General features: G+C 36.6%; 1 pseudogene; it reads right to left on the bottom strand.

Moving 5' to 3' along the window:
* Positions 1-824: 824 nt before the first annotated feature.
* On the bottom strand, positions 825-23964 carry LOC106800814 (sorting nexin-19 pseudogene; annotated as a pseudogene).
* Between the last annotated feature and the right edge of the window lie 1636 nt (positions 23965-25600).

Raw genomic sequence — 25600 nt, 5'->3', positions numbered from 1 at the left:
GCTCTCTTTTAAATGGAAACCTAAACCTAACTCCCTAAAATTATAGAGACATCCTTACTATTTCAAGCCATGGCTTCATAAATTGTGTACCAATAATGTGTGAGTTCTTCAGTAATTTAGTGAATCAATAAGCACGTCAAACTCTCTGTGATTGCTTAAATGTGCAACATATTGCCCTATGTGCCTCGCCTTTGACCAGATATGGTTTATGTTAAACCATAAGGAACATTTCCCCGGTTAAAATTCAGTAGAGTTTGTTTGAGGAAGAGTCAGTATGCAATCAGGCAAAAATTAATCCGTCCTCCCTTTCCAAATACGACTTCCTCTGTGCTGATGTCACAGACCTGACTCAGTCTCAGTTTATCTCGGTTCAGTCCTAAGTCCAAAACTTTTTAAGTGCAAATTTGGTCAGTCCCTTGCTCAAAATCTTTAATCACTCAGGGTTCTTAGCTTCATGAATCTTGCTAGATTAAACAACAAATAATTGAATATAAGTAACATATACATTACAGAACAAATGGGAGAGACTGAAGAAAGGATGATAGAAAAATGAGTGGAACCCAAATCTACTCTGCAGGATAAGAAGCAGACAATGTCACACCTACTTTTTTTTTTAAATGTATAGAAATTGATACGCATGCAATTGACACATATGTCCTCCCATCAACTGCCACAAATGGAGTAGCACTGGGGGGCAACAGTGCCACTGAGACCCCAGGCCTTCTGAGCTACAGCCCAGCTCCAGAGAAAAGAGGCTTCCTGACTGTTCTTCGCGCAGCAGAGTAGCTCTCCCAACCTTTGAAGAATGGATGAATGACCTATGGCTAAGGAGAGACGCCCATCCTCTTCGGGTTGTCTGGGTTATCTGAGGCAGAGGTGGTCATGGTAGACTCCTCAACAGAGGCACTGAGATCCAAGAATTCCAGGATGACCACCCAAAGGCAGTAAATCAAATGCCTATTGATGACAGGTTGCTATAGTGACTCCAAGACTAGACTGCAGCTCAGCCAACATTTGTTCACTCCAAGGATTTCTGCTACAGTATCTGGCAAGACTCCCACCAGCCTCTGCAAAGCCTGTTTCTCAACAGCCACCTTCTGCTCCTGGGCCCTTAGAGGGTGCAGATACTTTCATAAAATTCCACCAGGTCAGACAGACTGTTGAAGAAGTCAGAAGTACTGCACCCAGCATTGTGGACATGTTAGATTAGCTACTTTCACTTCTAACCACCTCTGAATTAGGGTACCAAACAAAAGATGAAGAACTTTCTGCATGTTTTCCATACATAGCCATCTCCACTGTTCGATTAGCAGTGAGAGGAGCAGACCCACAGCTGTGTCAGCTAACTGTCTCTGTTCTTTGATCACTGTTGCTGAGGTCTTGGGCTGGCATGACCACATCTGACGGGTAACCATCTACACATCCTTTGGGGATTTGTTCAGGCTTTTTTCTGGGGCTTCTGCTGGCTGCATTTCTAGCCAGCATGTCACCACTGCTATTTCACTACCTGGCTGCCACCAATACTAGAGAATGGCACAGTGGCTGTGAACGTAAAACACTGCACTATCTTTATTTCCTTATTTCGACAGTCAAAGCCCCAGTCTGGCAGGTCTGTTTGGTCAAGCCAAGGAGGTTCTCTCTGCATGAGCTGCTTCTATTGCATGACATGGGCAGTGATTTCCACCAGTACTGTACAAAACGGGGAAGAAGTTACCAATTAGGAGGAACAGCCAGATGACAGATATCAGAATGAGGAAATGAATGAATGGATAATTGACTCTCCAGTGCTTCAGTGACATACAAATGTCTTCACGACTCTCCAGTGCTTTCCAGTCCCTTGGCCTGGCCCTGAAGGCTCTTCCTGCCATAGTCATTGCTTATCTCTCCACTCTATGTCTTCTGACATGCCTTCAAATTCCACTTCTAAATCAAACAATAATTTTCTGGTTTAATTCTGACAGGTGGTCTTCCTTCTAAGCTTTGCTGGGGGCACATTTCACTTTGTTCCCAAAAACCACTTCAAAGACAGACATTCTGGGAACCTCTGCCATAAATAGCTGTCACTTTATTTATCAAGATAAATGCCTCTCAAAACACTCTCTCTAGTTCATGTAACCAAAAGGGGCTAATATTTTCCTCGAATAGTTTTAAACTTCTAACTACTGTTTAAATTTAATTTCACGTTAAAGGGCATTTTAAGTTCACCATTAGACTATATAATTGACTAAATTTTATAATAAGGTATTCGATGAAAATTATTGGACAGTGACATATATTTTAGCTTCAAGTAATGTCTTTAATATTTTGCTGATCATATCACTTAATTTTCCTTTTAAGAATAGAAGTTAAATCTCCATACATGAGAAATTGGCATAGAGTTTAATAAACATGAACCCAGAAATGAATGGAGATTCTTTCCAAAGCAGCAAGATGATTGGTACCAGCAAACTGATGTTTCCTACCTAGCAAAAAGTCTATTGGGGTATGAGCAGGATGAGGTTAAAGTGGAAGTGAAGACCTCATGTGTGTAGAAAAAAGACATTGGGGCCAAAACAGGCATGTTGAAAAGCTTGAGGACTAACATTTCGCTTCTTAATTGACTCTCAGTAAGATTAATTCAAAGAAGTTTCACTAGGGAGAATGAGCCATGACTGCATAGAGCGATAATTTTAGTTCCTAGGAAGCATTCCAAGCTTGGAGCTGCATGTGCAAAGATACTTAGAATGAGAATCAATTTCCCTATCCCTATCACCATCATACTTTCTGAAATATTTCACTTCCAACCTCAAGGAAAGGACTTTGAAAAGTTCTGGTGTTTGCAGCCTAGACTTTCTCAGATTCCCTAACATCAAAAAAAAAAAAAAAAAAAAAAAACTTCTGAAAAAGAGTTAATTGTTTATTCTTCTGTCCTCTAAAAATTCCCCATTGACTTCTATTATTCCCGAAATTTGTTTCGGCTTTGTAACATAGTTGTTAAAATTCTGACCCAACTATATTTTCTAGCAATTTCTCCTCTACGAAATAAACATAGCAATGCTGAATTTGTAGAGTTTTGGTGAGATCAATTTTAAGGCTCTATGTAAAGCACTCCACACAATGCCTTGCGCATGTTAGGGGACCATGATGTTCTCTCTATCCTCTTACCTCCTCCTGCCTTATTTTTTTTATGTAGACACCTCCTTGATGGAAGATACAAAGTCATATGCTATCCTCTGTCCATTGCAGGAATATAAATAGTGTTTTGCTGATTGGAGAAATTCCAATCGCACCAATGCCCAGATTTTATGAAGAAGAAACCAGAGGCCCAAAGTCATAAACTGACTGTTCTAAAATGACTTGATAAGCCAATGGCAGAACCAAGTCCTGGATACATGTTTTTCTGTCACCTAAGTAATTTTTTTAATTAATTCATTCATTAGTAATATTCTTGTAAGCATAGGGGTATGCTAGCTCCTTATCAAGAACGTTTAGTTAACTTAGAAATATTCATGGGTTCTAGCAAGTGGTGCAGCCTTTTTCCTGCCCTCCATTGGTGGACAAGTTGAATGATTATTTCTATGATTCATACATAGGCCACCATGATAGCATCAGAAATGATGATAATTGCTGATATTTAGGAGGTAGGTACAAAATTATCTTGTTCTGACTGCATTGCACAATTAAATCTCAATGTTTCTCTCGATAGTTTTCAGCTAATAACCAAGGCCATGTTTATATAATTACTTTTACCTGCCTTGAACGAGATTTTTAAAACATCTTTACATTTCAATCTCTTCATCTGCACCTGAAAAACAGGTATCATAATTTCATCAAATGGTTGATAATTTTTTTTTAAAACACTGTATATTAGAGCACTATACATGCTCAGTTGATGGTCATGTCCTTCTTCTTCCCATATAAGCCTCATCCTGCTGGAGAAATTCCTTGTCATGAGACAAAGTTTGGAATAGTTAAAGGCTGAGCTGCTAAGTAATTGTAATTCGAGGAGCCATTCCTAAACAACATCAAACCAAAATAAGTATTTTTCTGGACCAGATATTATCTATAGCATATTCACACACCTGATATATACTAACTTCTCTAGGGCACATGACTGGCTCTCCTGTTCACTATTCCACAATGCCCAGCACTGTGTTGTATCCAAGAGACCTGTACAATAAATGCCTCTGTATGTAACTTTATCTTGGATATTTTTCTTTACCCATTATCAAGAAGAAAGGGGAAAACTTTTCACAATTAACTTGAAAGTAATGGGTTAATTTTGTAAAATCAGGAATAAAATATTGATTTAAATAGTAAATAAATGAAGGGTATATAGAGACCATCACATCACTGAGATCGAAGGAGAAGGAAATCTTTCCATTCTAGGGTAGACTTTGCCAATTTTACACAGAAAGTCTCTAGAGATGGCTTTAAAGGATGGATAGACAAATTACAGAGCCTTGGCTGAAAACATGCGATAGCCCAACACTTCCATGCTTGTGTATCAAAGAATTTCATCTGCCAAAGAAAATGTCAGACACACATCAATGTGTTTTATGAATTAATGTGATCTGTCACTGCACTTTAGTGGTAAATGTGTCACAGATCCGCTTATGGATGTCCTGTGTGGAAGTGTGACTTGATGTGGTCTGTCAGACGTTTGGCTTGTAGGAGGATGAGGATGAAGATGATCTATTATACCCTGTAAAGAGTCTATGGTTACTCCTGAGGGGCCTGGAGGTGAACAGGGTCACCCTTCACAAGTGGAAGTCAAAGTAGAACTGCTCGATTCCTGCATCTCTTGAAAACCCTATGATTTCCTTTAAAGGATGATCTCATTAATCTATGAATTTCTCTTCCCTACGCAGTCCTATTTCACTCTGCCAAATATTTAATAGACAAATGAAATTATTTTTTAAGGTACACATTGAAATCTTGGGGAAGAAAACTTAAATATCTTATAAAAATGGAGCAACCAAGAAAATGATGGTATCCCAACTCAAAGGTATATTATAAACCACTGGAAAAGATTTAGATGAAGACAGCATCATGCCATGAAAAACAATGCCAGTGAGAAATGAAAGAAAAGGTTATCAGTTGTTTATGCTTTGTGATTATAGTTAAGTATATAAAAAAATATCTAAATTGGTAAGCAACAGAAAGATTTTTAAAATATATTTTCCTTCTTCATAATCATTTTTTAAATATTTTCCAAATGCTTTTATGTGTTTGTTAAATTAGAAGTGAGAAATTATTGTTTTCATCTAAAAGTTAGAAAATATGGTTCTGATTTTTTAAGAAAATCTACAATTTGTTTTTTTTTTAACTTACCACATTCCACTCTTGAGTTCAAATTTCCTACTTTTACTTTTGAACAATATTTTTGTGTTTGCTTTTGGCTTAGTTTGGTTTCCTTTTTTTGTTTGTTTGGATCCAATGATGTTTTTGTTTTTGAGGTAGGCATATATAATTAATAACCACTTACTTTCACAAGTCACCAAGTAGTTCTTAGAAGCAAATGTTCTAAGTTGCTCTTATATCTTTTCAGAGTTAACGCAAAGCTGTACTTATGAATTAGATATTAAAACTTCAACTCTTCCAGCCACCATTTGTTCTACAAAAATCCCTCAGAAAGACTAATGGTACAAGAATTGAGAACCTGATATATTGCTCAACTCTTTTCTTTCTCTCTCATTTGAAGATTCATCTAGGTCTTATTTCATATTAAGGCCAAACAATATAGAGAGATGAAGAAAAAATGATGTTTATAATAGTAATAACAATGACTAACATTATTGAGCCATCTCTCTATGCCGGGCATTATTCCAAGTACATTATATGTATTATGTCATTTACTACTGTGATTCTATCTTAAGAGGAAGAAACTGAGACACAGGATTGTAATTTGGACTTAAGGATGCAAACATTCAGACTGTACATAAAATTGAGTTGAGTTTTTTGTTTTGTTTTTTGAAATTTAAAAAAATGTTCACTTGCACGTTGCAAACAAGGCACTCTCAGCCCTTGAGTTAGTTGTCTATCGTGAATCCTCAGGAGGAGAAAATTAGCTGGATTTGATACTATTCCTAATTGAAATTTTTGTGCAAAGTAAAAATAATAATAAAACAAATCAAAGTCACTTTAATGAGCTCAATGTAGAGGAAGCTGTTTGCTTTCAGCCTATCCTATGGACTTCCAAAGGGCACAATCCCTCCCTGTAAGCAAGAAATCGACGTTTACTCCTCCTCCAACACGTTGAACCACTCTGTTTGCCCTTCAGTGTGATTTTTAAAAGCAAAGCATTTTGCACTAGCGTCATCTCTGGTATGACTATGACTCAACATAGCAATGGTAAAGGAATATGTGGATTGCTTCCAAGAGAAACTGCACTTCATTAGGGCTCTTTTTCAAATTCCTGAAGTGAAGAGTTCCCTGTAATATAATGAAGAGAATCGCTGGTAGCTCCTCATTTCAAAGGCTGTCCTGTGCTGCTGTATGTGGTCTTTGTTCTCTAGCCCAGCCAAGGTAGTGACAGAGTCCTTGCACTGTGCAGTACTGCAGATAAGGTTGATAATTAAGGTAGGTAAGTAGATAACCGTGTGGGGCAGGGCCTATTTCTCTAGTTGATGATTATCTATCAGAGAAAATGGGTGCTTACCTTTCCAAGCTGATGAGCTCTTCAACATGTTATTATCACAATACATGTGAAAAGTAAAATAAGAATTTTCAATGGTGAAAGTGATTTAACAAACTTATCACTGAATTTCCACTAGGAATACAAATACTATTTGATTGTAGAGTGCAGAATGTGCTTCTGTTGAGATAGCAACAGTCCAAAGACTGTCCTGCAAATTATCTTTCCTAGGGCATGAAAATCTGCAACTTGAGTGGGACTTTAATTCACAGCATACAGACTACCTCCAGAATTAGGCCTCAGAGTGAGCATACTATTGAACCTGTCTTCCTGTCGTCAGTGGTGCCCCCTCCATCTCATCACTCTTTTTTTTCTAGTACTCCTTAACCAGACATCTTGTTTTGTTATCTCCAGAAAGTGATCCACCACCCCCCACACACTAGACTGAGGCTTCCTTTAGAACAAAGACATTTTCTTGTTCATGTCTGTAATTACAGAATAAAGAGCACAGCTAGGGCTGGTAAAGTTCATTGAATGATGGAATGAAGGAGTCTGTCTTTAGCCTTCCCAGGCAGTGATTCCAACTCCAAACTCATTCCTTCTCCTTCAAAATTTCAATTCCCATATGACTCTGCTCTCAGCTTGAAGGGTCTTAGAGACCATTTTATTCTTCCAGCTTTGCAGGAGGACAGTCAATCTAAGGGAAGGACAAGATTTATTTAAGACCACAGAGGTCCTCCAACTCCCAGTCCATTTTGTTTTTCTATAAGTTACGGCAGATTATTATGCTAATCCTTAGAGTAACAGTGTTAGAAAAAGAGATGCTTGGTATGAAAAAACAAAAATCAAACTCAAGGGAATAAATAATAGTGGTATTTTAGGCACTGGGGTTTGTGATTGGGAGGAATAAGGTGGCCAGCGATCATGGCCAGAATTCCTGCAGTGTGACCACGAAGATAACAACCCCCTCAGTCATCATGTACGTCCATTTCAGGTCCTGGAGCTCTTTCAAGGTAGATACAGCCCTACCCTAAATGGACACATGGCCAGATTTATCTTGTTACATCTAATTGTTTTCTTCCCATTTTCTCCTCAGGCTGCTATAGTCAGGCTATGGCCCTATATTTCACCAATATTCCTCACATCCAAGCCTTTGAACATCTTCACACAGATAATAGAATCGTCACTTCTCAGGTTTCATCTTAGGGACCTACCAGTTGATCCAACAATCTGATCATTCTCTCCTCTTTAAAACATTTTATTTACTTGACTTCCAGGACATATTTTCCTTCTACCTCATTGGCTGCTCCTTCCAAATATCCTTTGCTGTTCCATTCTCTTATTTCTGATCTCTCAGCGTTAGTGACTAGGGATTCAGGTCTTACACCTCTTCCATTCTTTGTATACTCGCACAAACCAGCTTCATGGAATTAGATGCTGTCTGTATGTATATATCTCCAGCCCAGAGTGCTCTCCCAATTTGGGGGCATTTATATCCAGCTATCTATTCAACATTCCCACTAAGATGTCTGATAGACACCTCAAAACTAATACGCCCAAAATGGAATTTATGATTTCTCCTCCACACCTGCTCTGCCCAGTCTTTCTCCACTAACTAATTGGCACATGCATTGCTATGGGTGCTCGGGACACTGCCACTGGTCTTCCTGCTTCTGTCATTTCCCCTATGTGATCTATTCCTTCCATAATAGAGAATCTATTTTAAAACACATGTACGACTATGCTACTTTTCTGGATGAAATCTACCAAGAGTTCCCCAAGATGTTCATAAAAGCCAAAGGCCTTCTGAAGGCCCCTGGGTCTCTAATCTGGCCCCTGGAACCTCTGTGCTTTCATCTCCTGCCACACTCTCCTTCTCCTTTCATCCAGTCTCATGCTTCTTTCTAGGTCTCACTAGAAAAGCAAGCTTCTACTAGAAGTGCTTTGCCTCGGGGCATTTAAGTTTGCTGCTCCTGAATAGAATGATCTTCCCCTGGGTAATATAGCGGCTCAGACGCATTCTCTTACCTCTTTCAGGTCGTTGCTACACTTCACTTTCTCAGCAAGACTGGTCCTAATCACCCAATTTAAAATGAAGTCTCTTCTCAGACATCATCATGTTCTCTTCTCCCCTTCCCTGCTTTACTTTTCTCAGTGTAAAGCCATCATCACTCTCTGACTTGTTAAATACTTTAATTATTTTTCCTCCCTTACAACATAAATGGCAGCAGTTTTCTTTTCTTTTTTTAAAAAAATTATTTGCTGTAACTCCTGTACCTAACATATACTGTACATTCAATAAACTATTGAACGGTTGAATAAAGAAATGAGAAATGGAAAGAGAATGAAGCAGTGAATTAGAAACAAGACACTGAAGGGGCCGCCCCATGGCGTAGCGGTTAAGTGCACGCGCTCCACTGCTGGCAGCCAGGGCTCGGATCCCGGGTGCGCAGCGATGCACCGCTTGTCAGACCATGCTGTGGCGGCGCCCCATATAAAGTAGGGGAATGTGGGCATGGATGTTAGCCCAGGGCCAGTCTTCCTCAGGGGAAAAAAAAAAAAAGAGGAGGATTGGCATGGATGTTAGCTCAGGGCTGATCTTCCTCACAAAAATAAAAAAAGAAACAAGACACTGAAGTGTCTCCTTGAACTTTCTAGAAGTGAGATAAGACATATAGGTGAAGTTGTCTCTCAAGGTCGATGTGCTATTCAACATGCAGGTTGAACATGCTGCTCAGGAAAAGAAAGGATTGCATTTTTCTGCCTCTTTAAAGTTAGGTGTGGCCATGGGACTCCTTTGTCCCAGAAGAGGTGCATGGATATGACACATATCTCTTCCATGCGACACTTTAATAGTGCATGCGTGCCATGTTCCCTTTTTCTTGCCTCAGCAGTTATGGAGGCACGGAGATGAGTCTCTGCCATCCAGGGCCCTGAGTAAGGATGACATAGAGCATAGTTCATCCTGTTGACTCGAGATGGACCTATAATGTGGATCTAAAATAAATCTTCATGGCTTCAAACCACTGATTTGTTATGGTAGTCTGTACCTCAATCCAACCTCTAACCTGGCCTGTAACCTCAGTAACTAGTCACATAGTAGGTGTACAATAAGCATTTTTTGAGTGAATTAGTATGGAAGAAAAGAAAGAAGGAAGGAAGGGAGGGAGGAATGGAAGAAAAGAGGTTGGGGAATAAGGCAGGGGTGAAATGTTCTCATCTATACCTGGCGAATTCCTTGAACGTTTTTGAAACAAAGAAGTCAGAAGCACAAAGCTTAGTATCATATATGTGCCTGAGAATAAAGGTTGGAATTAATTGGAATTAAATGATTTATGTCCAAAAATGGATCTTAACAATCTTAGTTAAGAAATAATTATTAAGTAACATATATTGCACACAGTTATGTGCTGGGAACTGCTATAGGTTCTCTCCACAAATATATTTTAATTTATTTTTTATTTATATATTTATTTATTTTAAGGATTTAATAATTTAAATATTGTTTATTTAATATTTTATTAAATTATTTTAATAATTAACATATTAACTATTTATTTTATTTGTGTTTTAAAATAGATTCTCTGTTATGGAAGGAATAGATTGTATGGGGCAATGGTAGAATCTGGAAGATCAGTGGGATTTGAGCAGGCAAAGTGTGAATAAACACACTTCTTAAGAGAAAACTATGCAGATTTAAATCTAAGCCCCAAAACTTGTAAAATCTATGACTTTAGGGCAAATTGGTTGATTCAGCTGAGCCTTAGTTTTCCTACCAATAAAATTAGAATGATAATCATATCTATCTTATTGTATGTATTTAATGACCAAAATTAATATATCTGTAAAGGCCTTAGTCAAGTACTTGGAATTTTTAAAAGATGTTGTTTAGTTTTTTGTTTGTTTTTTAGCGTATTGAGTCCTCTATGACATAGGGACTATTATGCCACTTAAGTAAGTGAGTAAATTGAAACTTAGATAAATTATGTAACTTGTTCAAGAGACAAAAATAGAGATGAAGCTATGACACACTGAAATCCTGGTCTTTGCTGTTCACTGTGATACATACTTCCCAGCTATTCTTATACAAATCCATGAAGAATAAATATTGGGAAATAAAGCTTCAAAGCATGTTTTTCTGATATCACTTTGTCAGAGATTCTGTCTTGTTGTTAGAAATTCTATGAATGACACACGTAGAAGAGAGCACATCACATCATCCAGACACTCATGGAAACACACACTGAATACTAAGCACACAGTTAATTAAAATTACCACACAGTTAATAAGCACAGAGTCGGGAAAAAGTCACTTCAGAGATAAAATATTCCCTGGGTTCATACTTGGATGATCATATATATGTATATGTGTTTATGTATGTATGTGTGTATGTATACATATGTGTATGCATATATATGTATATATATATACACACACATGTTTGTATGTGTATATATTTATTTTTTATTTTTTATTAGTATCTGTTGCTGCTTAACATATTCCAAAACTTAGTGGCTTAAAACAGCACATATTTATTATCTCACGGTTGTTTCTGGAATCATTTATCTGGGTACAGCTTAGCTGGGTCCTCTACTTCAAAGTCTCTGACAGGCTATACTCAATAGTGTAAGAGAGGGGTGTGGTCTCAGCACCAGCCTTAACTGGAGAAGAATCGACTTCCAAGCTCATTCATGTGATTGTAGGCAAGATTCAGTTTTTTGCAGGATGTTGGACTGTGAACCTCTGTTTCTTACTGTCTGTTGGCTGGAAGCCACCCTCCCTTCCTTCTCATGTGAGTCTCTCCAACATGACAGCCTACGTTATCAAAGTAAGCAAGAGAGTGAGAGTCAGCTAGTAAGGTAGATATCATAATCTTTTGTAACCTAATCACAAAAGTGATCATTCTGTTACCATTTCCATGTTCTCTTAGCTAGAACCAAATTATTCAACATGAAGGGGTTATGCATGGTTGTGAATACCAGGGGACAAGGAATATTTGAGGGGCAGGGGTATTTAGAAGTCTACCAGACACAGGATATTCTTTCACATCTATTACTTTATTTGTATGTTCTCATAAAAACCCTCTGTATTGACTATCATTACCTCTGTTTTAAAGATGGAGAGGATGAGGGCATTAGACTTAAGTGATGTATCCAGTGTCACAACAACAATAAAAGAATTGGGCTTCGAGCTCACAGCTATCTGACTCCAAGGCCTAGCTCTTCTTCCTCTGCAAGTATGCCTCGTTTTCCAAGCTTGGTTAGATGAGTGCCCAAGAAATGTTATTTGATTAAGGATCTTAAGGAATACAGACACATTATAGTTATCTAAAGCTCGACCTGTGGCATCCTTGGGTTTTTCTTCTTATGATCTTTAGCTGCCTTTAACTTTTCTCACTGGAGAATTAAGAATGGAATAAGGGGCTCTGAATCATTCATGATGGTTCATTTCCAAAAATATTACAGATTACTAGAGAACAGATACTAAAAACACTTGGCAATTCCTATTTCAGCAAACATTTCAGTGTTTGACTGAAGGATTTTGAGGCCCAAAGAAGTAATCATCTGGTCAATGGTGGTAAATTATCCAGCATTCATAGATACTCTGTGGACCTAATTAAAGAAGTCAATTCAATTAAATTTAATCAAAATATACTCACAGCTACTTTGTGCCAGGTGCTGTTCTGGGCACTAAAAATACAAAGCGAATGAGAAACAACAAATCTTGCCCTTGATGAGCTCAATTTTATAGGAGAGAGTTTAAGGAAAGGGACATTCAGTAGTCCCTGAAGCAATCCCCTATGAACACCTAACTTCTGAGGCTAATACTAGTTGTCACTGGAAGCAGTGGAAGACCAGAAATAATCTTATCTCTCTAATTATGGGACTTTTGGACAGAATAGTTCTGCTGAGGTCCTTTCAACTTGCCTTCTCCTTCCCACTTCATTAGGAAGCAATTTATATTACACCTTCTCTTTCGCACCTGAGCACTTAATGAGACTAGTGAAGAGATTTTAACCAAAGACCACTCAAAGGAGAAGGTATAACCAAAGGTCCAAGAAAACCTCTGCAGAAACCCGAGAATTACAGCCAAGTATACATGCACTTGGCATTATCTAAACCTCTTCTGACCATGATGTGGAATAATTGAAGCTTACTGTGTTTGATAGGGGGCATGGTTTAATTGCAACTCTTCACTTAAAGAAAAATAATAGGTAAAAGACCACTTGGGTTATTGCTGTAGAAGTGCCCCTTTAAAAAAATTATACTGCATTTATCAACTGAATTTGCAAAGATAAATATAGAGAAGAAAGAAAAATATAATAAAATAAATGATTTAATAGTAATCCTTAATTCAAAGACCTTAGAAGGTGAGTTGTGTTTTCTGATCTGAACAAATACTTCCATAAATGACATATTTCTTTATAAAGATGCCCCTAAGAGGGCATAAAAAGGTTAAATTAGTAACATTCATCACCATTACATTGAGATGCCAGGATTAATTAAAGATGTGTTTGATCACAAAAAAATAACTATGAATTTTCCCCGTTTTCCATAATGAATTAAAATAAGTACTTGATAAAAGAGAACAAAAAGAGAGAAGAAAATTATGCATTTTTAAGTGTTACAAGAACAAACACAATTAATTGTGTATTTATTAAAAAATCCTTTATATATTTTTTATTTCTTCTGTATGATCAATATGGCTTTGTGTTTATAAAACAAAGTCATTGTTAAATAATTGAACAAGAGAATGTATTTCTATTTATGAAATTAAACAGGGAAGTTTATCTACATTTTGATATCCACCTGGATCTAAGTTCTACAATGCATAACTCAAAGTCAATTAGTTGGGCTGGGAAGAGATAGAGGCTGATGGGAGAAGTGCATAAATATAAATATTCACTAGAAGTTGACTATGAGGCCTTCATCAGTGGGGGACTATTTAATGATCATTTCATCTGCTCTGGTAGCTTCCAAGAACAGAAGAAAATTCCAATAGTTAGTTCAGCTATACATAGGTTTGGTGGATATGATCATTGTGCAGTGGTTTTGCTGTTAGCAAGTGTTTTTGCTTAAAAATAACACAATTTTTTTGTGAAATATGACAATGAGTGGAGCCATATTAAAATAGAGCCAGAGCAACCATTTCAGAAGAATTTCCTTGCACATCTTGTTTTCTTTATCTTCCAAACTGGACCAAACCGCCGACCTTCCAAGAAGTCAGTAAGGACAAGAATATCCCATTTTTAAGGACTGAGGAAATTGGACTTCGCTGTTGACTGGATCACTACCTAATAAATGAAGTGTGTCTAACCTTTTGCCTGATGACCAAATCTCAAGCCCATCTGTGAAGTACAAACCTAGCCTTACCTCATCTATCACTAATGAACTCTTTTTTAAAAAAACTCACCTCATCCTCCCTTTTTCCCGTAAAAATCCTAAGCCCCTCTCCTGCAATTAGAACATGTTTTGGGTTTCTACCTGAATCTGTGTCTCCTGAATTGCAATTCAAATTGCCCAAATAAATATCTACTGTTTAAATTGAACTGACTTTTCCTCAGTCAACATTTCAAAGACACACTCAATCCTTCATAGATATTTACAGAATCGTACAACCATAGGAGGCCAGAACAGGAGAAGGAGTTCTGTTACAATAGACTACCACAGCCATTTGATTAAGGGCCTTAAGGAATTAAGGACTGGCCCAAAGACACAGATAGTTATTGTCGATGATGTTGACCATGCATTCAGATGTCTTCATCCTGTCTGTGCCAGGTGGTGATGTCTTTTCTTAGCTCATCTTTATGGGAGATCCCACTGTCTTTCCTACACAAAAACTGTCTATAGAAATTAACTAATCTTCATGCACAAGTGAAAATTGAAATTAAACACACAATACCATTTAAATTAGCACCCCAAATATGAAATATTTAGGTATAAATACAACAAATTACGTAGAATAGCTATATGATGAAAACTGTAAAACTATAATGAAAGAGATCAAAGAACTAAATAAATGAAGTAACTGTCCATATGCATAAGTAGGAAGACTCTATAGTGTCAAGATATCAGTTCTTCCCAACTTGATCTATAGATTCCACACAGTATCAATAAAATCCCAGGAAGTTATTTTGTGGATATTGACAAAATAATCCTAAAGGTTATACGGAGAGGAAAAAGCCCAAAGTAGCCAACACAATATTGAAAGAGAAGAACCAAGTTGGAAGACTGACTCTACCCAACTTTAACACTTACTATAGCATGGTATTGACAAAAAAAAAAAAAAAAAAAAGATAGACAAATAGATCAATGGGACAGAAAAGAGAGCCTAAAATAGACCTACATAAATATAGTCAATTATCTTTGACAAAGGGGAAATGGCAATAAAATGAAGCAAAGATGGTTTTTCAACAAATGGTACTGGGACAACTAGATATCTGCATACCAAAAATGGAATATAGAAACATACCCTACACCTTTCACAAAAATTAACTCAATATGGACCACAGATTTACATGCAAAATGCAAAAATATAAAATTCCCAACAGATAATATAGGAGAAAATCCAGGTAACCTTGGTTTTGGCAATAGCTTTTTAGATATAACACCAAAGGCATAATCCATGAAAGAAATCATTGATAATCTGGGCTTCATTAAAACTAAATTTCTACTTGTCAAAAGACACTGTCAAGAGAACAAAAATACAATCCATGAACTTGGAGAAAATATTTGCAAAAGACATATCCAGTGCAGTACTGTTTTCCAAAATATGCAAAGAACACATAAATCGCAGCAACAAGAAAACAAATCACCTGATTAAAAATGAGTCAAAGACTTCAACAGACACCACACCAAAGAAGATACAGAAATAACAAGTATATGAAGAGATGCTCCACATCATATATCATCAGGGAAATGCAAATTTAAACAATGTTGAGATACCACTACACACCTATTAGAATGGCCAAAATCTGGAACACTGACAGTATCAAATGCTGGCATGGATGTGGAACAACAGGAACTCTCATTTATTGCTGGTGGAAATACAAAATGGTACAGTCCCTTTGGAAGATAGTTTGGTGGTTTCCCACAAAACTAAACATACTCTTACCATATTATCTAGCAATAGCACTCTTAGATGTTTACCCAAAAGAGTTGAAAATATTTCCACACAGAAAGCTACATACAGATGTTTATAGCAGCTTTATTCATACTTGTCAATAGTTGGAAGCAACCAAGATGTCCTTTGTAGGTGAATGGGTAAACAAACTGTGATACAACCAGACAGTAGAATATTACTCAACGCTGAAAAAGAAATGAGCTAGCAGGCCATGAAAAGATATGAGGGACCTTAAAAACACATTAATAAGAGAGGGTAGCAATCTGAGAGCCTATATACTGTATGATACCACCTATATGACACTCTAGAAAAGGTAAATCTTTGGGAACAGTAAAAAGATTGCAAGGATTAAGAGAAGAGGAGGGGGTGAATAGGCAGAGCACAGATGTTTTTACGGCAGTGAAACTACTCTGTATAATACTATAATGGTGGGTACACGTCATTATAAATTTATCTAAGCCCGTAGAATGAACAGCGTCAAAAGTGAACTTTAGGGGCTGGCCTGGTGGTGTAGAGGTTAAGTTCACGTGACCCGCTTCTGCGGCCTGGGCTTCACAGTTTTGGATCCCAGGCATGGACCCATGCACCGCTTATGAAGCCATGCTGTAGCATGCATCTCACATAAAATAGAGGAAGATGGGCCTAGACGTTAGCTCAGGGCCAATCTTCCTCAGCAAAAAGTGGAAGATTGGCAACAGAGGTTAGCTCAGGGCTACTCTTCCTCACACACACACACACACACACAAAAGTGAACTCTAATGTAACTGGATTTGAGGTGATGATGTATCAATGTAGGTTCATCAATTGTAACAAATGTACAACTCTAGCGGGGGATGTTGATAATGGGGGAGACTATGAATGCGTGGGGCCAGAGTGTATACAGAAAATTTCTGGTAAACCTAAAACTGCTAAAAAAAATCAAGTCTATTAAAAAAAAAGACATAAGCTCATTAATGCAAAAGCAATGAAGAAGAAGACAACTATACCCATGGGATATTAATAAAATTATGATGAAGTGACAGATTTATGGGTAAGAAACTTAATTTCTAGCATACAGAATGACATTTAAGCCTAGAGTGAAAGAAATTAAGAAAAAAGCAGAGTGATTCATCCTGAAGACTCAGTAAAAGCTCGGAAATCAGAGCAGTTGTGTACCCTTTTAGAGGAAGGGGTGGCAATGAGTAGGGCTAAAAACAGGAAAAGTTGATTGAAATCTATAAAAGAAGAAGATGTGTCCTCAGTATCACCTTTTCTTCCCACTCTGCCTCTAGGTCACTACTTCTCCATCACAAGATGGGAATTTACTTGCTAAAGAGGTTGAGCCAGAGGACATCTATACTCAGAGAAGAGGGAAACGAAACAACATATAAAACTAAATGATGAGACCACTCCCATCCTCTCTCTTCTACTGATTCTAGCGAAGTGCCACAGAGGTTTAACTACCACTTCCAGCACCCACCTCAGAGCATTCTTTCCTGGGGAAACTTATTTTATTATAAGTAAAAGGAGATGGTTGCCTTCAACGAAAAGGCAAGATTCATGTTAAATTCCCCAATCACAAAATCCACCACTTGATGTCTACCCATACAATTAGTGCTTCCACTAATTCTTCTAGTAGATCGATTTTGAATATCAATAGACAACTAAACATTAGTTGTCATTTAAACATACTTCTAATATAAAAGTAAGTGATCAAAACAACAACAACTTGAAAAGACTCATTGGAAATAAAAAATAATGCAATAAGAAGTTATTACCAATAAATATATCATTAACATGCTCAAAAGTAGTGGAATGGTATGGTGTCCAAAATTAAGATGTGGATGTTAAAATATGAAATACTTAGAAATTATAAATGAACTCTTGAAAATTAAAATATTGTGTAAAAAATTTTGTAAAACTGGCTTTTGAAAACTTATGAAACCTTCCAGGAAACACAAAAAGAAGTATAGAAATAGATAGTAGAAACAAAAAGGAAGACATTTGGAGGATTGGCTTAGAAAGTCCAACATCCAAAAAACATCAATTCTAAAAAGAAAGAGAGAGAGAATAGATCATGTGTTGGGAAGAAATTAACAGATCATCCAGAACTGAAGGACATGAGTTTTGAGATTGCAAAAGTTCACTGAGTTTCCATCACAGTAAATGTAAAAATCCCACATCAAAATTGATCATCATAGAAAAATTTCAGATAATTAGCAATAAGGATAAAACCTTATAGAAGAAAACATAAACAGATCATTAAAAAACAAGAGGATCAGAGTGGAAATGGCTTTCTCAACAGCACTAGAAGCTAGAAGAAAATGGAACAATGATTCAGATATTTGAAGAAATCAAATGTAGAATTCTACACCAAACAAAACATTCAATAAAGGGTGGAGACATTTGGAGCATACAAGATTTCAAAAATTTGCATTCCATGCATACTTTTCAAGAAGTATTCTGAGGTGGGTTTCATAAAAATAGAGTGTACACAAAATAAGAAGCTACAGAATATAGACATGGGCTTCCCTTCTCAGGAAAAAGGTGAAGAAAGTTTTCGCATTGATGTGTAAAAGGATCTCCTAAGAACACAGCTGTGTCACAGGCCTAGGGAGCAAATAGTTGGGATTTGAATAGTACACGAGTGGGTAACAGGGATGCCTCTAAGATTTCCTAATGTGGTCAAGAGTGCTCCAAGGAAGCGTTGGCCTTTACGAGCATATTAGTGATGTGCAAACAAAACTAAGTTAAGTAAATGAAAACAAAGTTATTGATTTCAGGCCATTAAAATTATATAATGAATGTAATCATATTATGTTTTATGATGCAGTTGTAAGTGAGATTATTGAACCAAAAATTGTGATAAAAGTAAATTGAGATAATCAGGGGACAAGAAGTTTGTGTATGTGACGGAAGGGACAAAGAGGGGATGTAAGTCTGAGGGAACTATATCCTCATAATCTAAATAGAAGTCAATAGATAATTTTCAAAATCTAAGAGGCAATAAATGGTAGTAAAGCTTTTTATTTAGAAATATGGAGCTAACTACCAAAAGAATTAAATTATTGCGTGTATGTCTCTAAGGAAAAAATTAGCATAGAATATTCCCATTTCTCATTAAAAATCTACTAGAAACATTTGTTTTAACAACTTCATAATTGTATCAAATTGATTAAAATAAATATTTAAAGAGTATATTATGACACAAATGTTTAATATATTGAAACCTGAATAACAGTGAAGACATTTTATTTCAAAATTATAAAATACTTATGAAAAGGTAGTTTGGGAAAATTTGTCTTTAAAAGCATACGGTAAAAATAAAAAAGATTAAAAATTACTGAATCAAGGTTTTATACCAGGATGTTAGAAGAAGAGTAAAATAAACATAAATAAATTTACATAATAAAATAACTAAGGGAAATGAGTTCAATAGAAAACTAAAAAACAATGATGTTTCATTTTTAAAAAACTTAGCTAAAAATTTTAAACACTACTCAAATAGATAAACTTTTACCAATATCAGTGAAGAAAAAAAGTAAAAATATTCACTGTTAAGATTATAAAAGTACACATGGAAAATTAGAAAATAATTAGAAAATTAGAGAATAATAAGACAATGTTATAATTATATTCATACAACAATTTAAAATTACGAAAAATTTTTAAAAATTCTGGGAATTTAGAATTTTTTAATATAGACTCAAGAAAAGAAAATGGAGACATAAATTTATAACCATAGATTCCAAAATATATTTAATACACTTACGATTTTTGATAACATCTTAGGAAACGGTGAGTGGAAAGAATCTTTCTTAACCTAATAAAAAATGCTTACAAAAAGTCTCAGTGAATATCACATTTTATGGGGGATTTTAAAGCATTCCCTCAAAAGTCAGTACCAATGAAAAGATGTTCACATTTCCTGCCTCTAGTCAGAGCTGTATTGGAGATGCAAGCCAACTCACCAAGACATTCGTACACATGCATGCAATGATTAGGACTAAAAAGAAATAAAAATTTTACGTCAATAGTTTATTATTTTCTACACAGAAAACTACAATCTATTAAAAATAATAATATTTGTTTTATATGAAATCCATCTCAAAAAATAATAGCATTTTTATACACCATCAACAGTAGTTTTGAAAGTTTGATAAACAGAAACATCTCACTGACCATGCAAAAACAGCTGAAGGTCAGGTCTTCGTACATCTAGATTCACTTGAGACAGACCCATTTTATGCCTAGTGTTGCATCATTCCATCTAGTTTGGTATTCTAGAAGTCCCAAAAAATTTAATCTAAATTTTGTTGTCATTCTTTCTGCAGAACACCTAGGAATAAAATTAGCAAAAGATTAGTCAACAGCATTATGAAGAATATTATTGTACTTTTTTTCAGTCATAAAAAAGGTCTAAATATATGTGTAGTATGCCATAACCATGCCTTAGAAGAAACAAGATTATACAGAGTAATTTTCTTCCAAGTAACCTTTATTGCAATTTCAATCCAAATCTCAGCAGGATTTAATCACAGAGCTTGATATTGTGATCCTAAAATTCACATGGATATTCAATGGTCAAGACATTTTGAGAAGGAAAGAAAGGGAGAAGAGTCGTATTCAATGAGAGAGTAGGACTTCTTTAGAAGCCATAGTTATTAGGACAATAAGCTGTTTTCAGCAGCAGATGGGAAAAAGTTACAATACAAAATTAGAATAGAGAGCTCAGAATCAGACTCGCCAACATACGGGAGTTTGATGTATTATGAAGATGCCAGTGTAGATCAAATAGTTGTAGAAAGAAATGACTATTCATTAATTGATGTTTGGAAAGTTGGTTATAAATATATAAAAATGTGAATTAAGAGTTCTATCCCACACTATAATAACATCAATTCCAGGTAGATTCAATATCTACATACGACGTAGTAAGTATTAAACTTTGAAGAAAGTGTAAAAAATTAAATATCTATGTTGTGGACATAATAAAGTATTACTTAAGCCAGACAGGAAAGGCACACTTCTGAAAGGAAAGGATTCAAGAAATTGACGACATTCAATTTTAAAACTTCTTTGATACAAATAACAGCATAAAAGAGGTAAAGACAAGCCAGAGACTGGAAAAAGATGTATATAATCAAAATAAATTATGTTTTATAATTTTAAGTAATGTATATAATAAAAATAATGTACGTAATACAATAAATTAGCATTAAATATATTAAAATCCTATAAATAGATAGGAAAACTATAGAGACAAAAAATTACAAATAATTTGTTCACAAAGAGGAATTTTAAATGACCATAACCAATGAAAATGATGTATATCAGCAATAATCAGGGAAATGTAAATCAAAACCATACTGAGATACCATTTGACACTTTTCATACTGACGAAACTAAGTCTGATTATGCTATGTGTTGGTAAAGTTGCAGAACAATGAAAACTCACATACCCCACTATTGAGATTTTAAATGTTTCTGACACTTTGGACAATCATTTTCACAATATCTAACATAGCTGAAGATAAACAAATCCTAGACCTGTCAATTCCACTCCTATGAGAAATTCTTTTGTGTGTACAAAGGAGATACGTACAAAGAATGCTTATTCCATCATTACTTTTAAGGGCAACAAATTTTCTGCTGGGTTGTTACTTGGCTCCTATGCACTTTTCGTGAGGACTAAATATGACAGTATACTACATAATTTTTAAAATCCCTTAGTGAAAATATTATAACTCTCTTGCCTTAATTCTTATGGCATAATATTTCTCTCGTCATCTAGCCCTCAAAATGGAAAATAAAAATCACACATGATTTGCTCTGTGAGGACTGCTTTCTAACACAGCGGTACCTAAATGTAGCTGAATTTAGAATCACCTGTAGACTTTAGTAAAAAGTCAAATTTCAAAAAGTCAAAATCAATTATTAATACAGCATCACTGATTCTTGGGTGGGCCTTAAATAAACAGCTTAGGTAATTCTTTTGACTGGTTTCTTTGATTACTTTGCACCTTGTCTTTCTTCAACAGGCATCAAGCCTAGATGGTAGATATTCTATGAAAGCCAGTCAGGTAATTTTCTGGATCGCAAGACACATTCCCCCCTGATTTCAGACCTGGTCTCAGAGTTGTGATGGTGATAGTGTCATACCACGACACACCTGCAAACATAGCAAGGGAAGTGCTACCAACGTGTTAGAACCTCACACTTTGCCATTGACTGAGAAAGAAAAAAGAAAACAATCCAAAATCAATTAATGGGGACAGAAGAATGGTGCTGGAAAAGTGAGGCTTGTAAAACATGTAATGCTGAAAGGAAAGTTGAGGAAACTACCTCCTTTATAATTTTGTAAAGGAGTGATCTATTTTTCCTTCAAAGGCAATTTGATGGTTTATTTTTTTACATGCATGCCACAGTCTGTTCCCTACCCATCTCCATTCCCTCCTTTATGCTATTCTTCCTAAGGATAAGGCTGTTCATTACCTTTGTAAATTGTGGTGATCAATAGTACTTAAAAAATATATACATATATTTACGTTAAATATGACTGAGTCTGAGGGCCTTCCAGCATATTTTACTGGACAAGTTACCAGTAAAAGAACTACAAGCAAACAACCTCCTTAATCCCATGGGGACAAGGACTCAAGAATTCACAAAAAACTTGCACCCTAGAGCTGAGCATAATTTGAGGGGTCATATCAACCATGGTAAACACACACACACACACACACACACACACACAAAGTGCTCTTTGAAATCAGTTCATTAATTAAGTTTTCTATGAGACACGAAGAATGTTACTCTGTTCAGGAAACGGGTACTTTTTAAAATTACTGGTGTTATGCAGTAGAAATAGACTTTGCAGTCCTAAAGAAATATGTTCAAGACCTAGCTCCACCACTTCTTAAATCTGTAGTCTTGGAAAGCAAGTTGAATGCCTCTTCCACAGTTTTTTTATGTAGGTATGTACATAGTAGAATGGTTATGAAAATTGGAGATAAAGCATGTAAATTACTTAGCATGACACTAAGAAGGTGTTCTGGAAATAAAAGCTGTTATTATCATGGCTTGAAAACTCTGCCAGTCCCAAAAGCAAAATAATTGAATATTTGTCTTTACACTGAGGCATGTTATGTCCTTGGAATATGTCTGATCCCTGAACATATTTTCTCTGTTGGAAAGGGAGAATGGTTTAGATATACGCTTAGAAAAGCCAGCTTGTCAAACAACAGGGAAATCCTAGCTACAAAAGAATCACCCTGGGGACTTTAAAAACTATAGAATGGGTGTTTATTTGGTTGCTCAGCTTGTGAGTGTCTTTCGTATGTTTAAGTAATTCCCGACTTTGGCAGCTGCCATTCATTGCCTATTAATGTGGCATCCTCTTGCCTTCATCTCAACTGATTTAGACTAGATTTTCCTCAGAGAGTGGCACCCTCTATCGTAGGGAAGGTAGGCCCCTACACCAAACCCAGAAAGAAACATTACAGACTTGTTGCCATCATGGTAATTCCAGTATCTGAGTCAAGTAATTGACTTAGGAAATGGCACCTAAGTCAGCTCTGGACAATGCGACGAGAGGTGAAGTCTATGGATTAGGGGGCAGGAGAAAGTTCCAGGAAATGTTTTCATCTCAGAAAAAAATGGAGTCTTGTGAGGAGAAAGTCTATTGCCATTTTTTATTCTTGCCTCAAAATTGGTATTGGTGAGGGAAGATGTTGCCTGCAGCATAGCAGCCATATTATGATTAAGAGATGACAAACTAAAAACTTGAGGATGGCAGAATAATAAAATAGAAACAATTTCTGTATCAAACCTGAATCCTAAATTCAGAGTTATCATTTAAGATAACTTGCTCTCTGTATCTCAACCTAAATTTACTATATAATTCTGTTGCAGGAGCCTCCCTCCCTCCACAGAATCAGAGAAGACAGAGGCCCACTTTCCCAAGCCTCCCTAGCTGGTAGAGCATGGACAGCACGGGCTAGTCTCAGCCACCCACGGGATGCAGCCACCTGGATCATGAATCTGAGGTTAGCGGCACAGCAGCAGGGAGGGGAGAAGTCATGAGGTCTTCAGCGCCGCAGCAGCTGTGTCTGCTGTGTTTGGCTGCAGCACCATCGCAAGCCCAGGAGCAGCGCCTCCCAGGCTGCCTGCGAGGGCATCCCCTGTGGTCCCGGTTAACTTTCTGCTCTATGTCACTGCATGCTTCCCAAGCTCGGTTCTTCAGCATTCCTGGGGAATCTAAGAGCTTCCCATTATCCTTTCAATACATTCCTTTTTGCTAAAATCAGCCTACGTCACTTTCCATCACTTGGAACTGAGAACCATAAATGATACATAAATACTCTTGGCCCCAGTTCAGGCAGGTTTAGGGTGGAACTCAGAAAGATGCGTTCTAAAAAGACTTCCCCAGTGGTTCAGATTATCAGCTAAATTTGGAGTTTACTGAACAAATGACCTCTCGAGGCTTTTTCAGTATTGAAATTGTTTGAATTTCTGTTTAATGCTTCTTAGATTCATATGAGATGCCCATTTTTAAGCTGCTCATGAGCAGAACTAGCCTTTGGTGAACCTCTCCAGTTAGCTAAGTTTCCTTGCAGAGTCCCTTCACTCCACCTGTCCCTCACCCCTTCCTCAACCATCTGTGCTCACAGGCTCACTTGCCTCTGGCTTTCTCCCATGCACAGAGCCTCCCACTCCCCCTCATTTGCCAGAAGCCTTGCTTAGAACAGAAGGATCTGATAGCAATCATTCCCTCTTTAGTGTGAATGCAAGCCATTTTTCTTCTCTCTTGAAAATATTTACATTTTTCTATCTCAATGTGGAAAAATATTTTATTTCTAGAAAAATGTGAACACCACAAATGTAAAACAAATGATTTTTATTTATGACTATAAAGTTTTATTCAAGAGTCCAGGAAGTTGGAAAGAAATTACTTACCTTATACATGTATAAAATAAGATTTTCTAAGATAGGGGATATAACTGACTCAATTTGAAACTGTTTTCAGATATTTAAATAGCTGTCTGATGAAATAAAGCAATAGTTGTTTGTATTTTGAACCAAGATCAATGGGTAAGTATAAAAAGGACACAAAAACATTTATTTTGGCTCAAACAAAAAAAGTGGAAAAATGGCTTTTATTTATTATATCTAGAATTGACACCAATAAATAAAAATCTCCAGAAAATCCCATGCTTCCCTTAATCATAGGATCTCAGACTTGGAAAAGAGCTAAAAGGTTCTTCAGATTACCAGCTCACTCATTTAGACGTTTTTTATAAAGAAGCTGCCATCTAGTGAACCTGGCCTCAGCAGAGGCATTATTTCTTACTTCAGTTCTTTATACTCTCACAGTAATCCTGTGAGGTAGGTGGTAGCTATACGTTACTCAGATGAGAACCCCACAGTTGAAAAAGTTTAGTCAGTTTATGACTACACAACTGGTCAGCATCAGAGCTGGAATTCAAACTCGTGCCCTGAAACCAAGATCTTTCTTCTACCCACTGCAGTCGCATTTTAAGGGCAGAAATGTCCAGGAGGCACCACTGGAAGTAATGAATTTCATGGAATAAGAGATTTGTAAGCAGACGCCCATGTGCCTTCATAGAATTAATGATCTACTTTCCTGCTGAGAAGTGAAACCTGTTTCTTGAGGACCAGGGCTGTGAGTGGACTTTGTAAGGACACTCTGGTCCTCTAGACAGAGGCTTGGAAGACCCCCATGTACATGCATATGCATTACATATCACCTGGGATGAGTAGATAGAGGGCTTTAGGAGACGACTGCATCTTATTCATTTGTTTCCTGACATACATCACAGTGTCTGACATGGACACGCTGCTTAGTAAATATTTGGGGAATC

Source organism: Ceratotherium simum, chromosome 9 (genome assembly GCF_057802395.1).
Source record: "Ceratotherium simum simum isolate JZ-2026a chromosome 9, ASM5780239v1, whole genome shotgun sequence".
Taxonomy (NCBI): Eukaryota; Metazoa; Chordata; class Mammalia; order Perissodactyla; family Rhinocerotidae; genus Ceratotherium; species Ceratotherium simum.
This window is presented reverse-complemented; position numbering and strand designations above follow the sequence as displayed.